We start from the raw sequence: 1,831 nt of genomic DNA, 5'->3' as shown, positions 1-1,831 counted from the left end.
CTCCTGGTTAATTTACTGTGGTCTCCTTTCGGCCACACCTACGCTGCAGCAAAGCTCAGCTGAGCAGAGAGCCATTGCTGCGCTCTGCTCTGGAGGCTCAGAACCCACCCTGGAGCTCTCTTGCTAACCAAGGCGAGAGGTGGGGCTTCTCCACCACCAAGAATCTGTCACGCGGGCTGAATCAAGGGTTAGTGAGTTGTGTTTCCATCATCAGTCTCAGGGCTCTCTCGCCACCTTCCCCTCTTCCTCCTTCTCCTGATTGTCAGCCAAAAGCTCAGAGTAATTTGTCTTGTCTAATTATTAATCTTTATGAACAAGATAATTACCAAAGAAGAAAAAATCTTTGTTAATATGCTATCTACCAACCTCTCATTATCTGGAAAAAAAAATCTAACCTCAAAAAAGTTTAAGGAAATTTAAAATGATCTTTCTGACCTGGGTAGAAGAGAACATCGAAAACCAGTAGAACATAATGAGATAGAGGTTTTTAATTTTCTGAAAACATGTTTATTGAATGCCTATCATAGCCATTTTCCATTCTAGACAATTTCTTTCTGATGTGTAAGTTAATTCTTACCACCACTCTGAGGTCCCCATGATCACCTTCCTTTCGCAATGAGGAAACTGTCACCCTGCCCAGGGTCACACAGTTAATACCTGAGAAGGCTGGCATTCAAGCTCAGACCTTTTGAACTCCATCACACCACGTTATAATGAGACTTTATTATCAATGTTGTCATTACAAAACAACACATCAAGATAATTTCTGACTCTGAGATGCTTATTATCTCAATCCAAAAACTCTTACTGGACATGTCACTGTGGCCGGTGCTGCTCTGAGCACTGCTCGGGGTAAATTTCAACTGCATCAAGCAGCAAGCATTGACTATTTGTCATATTCTTAGCACTAGGTCCTGAGAAGAAGAGAAATACTCTTTAAAAGACATAAATCCTTTCCCTCAAAGAGCTTGCAAACACATTGCGAAGTCAAGACTAAAGCGCAAAGAGCAGCCATTTAACCCGAGCCGGGATCAGTGCGGAGCAGCGAGCAAACCTGACTAATGTGATAGGAGGATGTTGAGGAGATGGAGGGACCAACTTGGAAAGATAAAATGAACCTCAGTTGGGAATTTGAAGTATGCAGTAGAGCATCTTTTACATTTCTTGAACTAAGATATGCTAAAAGAGCATTGAAGGTCCATATTCTGAATATTCTTGGAAGCATTGATTAGAGTGAGATTAGACTGGACTCAAGGCAGCATCCCAGCTATCTCCAGACCATCCCATTTTGACAGAAGAATGACCACTCAGGGCTGGTATATAAAGCCTACAGTTCTCACTTTGCTCAAAAACACAGAGTAATTCTATTTCAGACATTTGGCAGACAAAATAATCATGAGTTTCCTATGACCCAGCACCGAGCATTTACTTCTCACTCTTAAAATATCTGCACCCTCCTCCCACTCCCAAACCAAAGGCACACCCGAGTTTATGCTGTGGCTCCGGAACCGCACAGCTTCACAGCTTCGTCCTTTTATGCCTCTTTTCTGCACAGGAATTTCCTCTTGTTTAGTCCAACCTGCACCCCTCACACTGTCTAGGCCTTTGCACCTCCAGCAGGATGCCCTTTTGGGCTTTTTACCCTATCTTCCATTCCCTACTTCTAAGCAAGGTGCCAAAAGCCTTACTACTTTACAGTCACATCCAAGCCTGTCCTGCACCCGTGCTCCCCCATCTCTGCTGGTGCTCTGTGCCCTCACTTTGTAGGAGAAGCCAGACCTCCCCAAGACATCTGGGGAGGAGTGGATCCAGTGGCTTTGACAGTAACCCA

This window comes from Manis javanica, chromosome 3 (assembly GCF_040802235.1).
Source record: "Manis javanica isolate MJ-LG chromosome 3, MJ_LKY, whole genome shotgun sequence".
NCBI classification, from domain to species: domain Eukaryota; kingdom Metazoa; phylum Chordata; class Mammalia; order Pholidota; family Manidae; genus Manis; species Manis javanica.
This window is presented reverse-complemented; position numbering follows the sequence as displayed.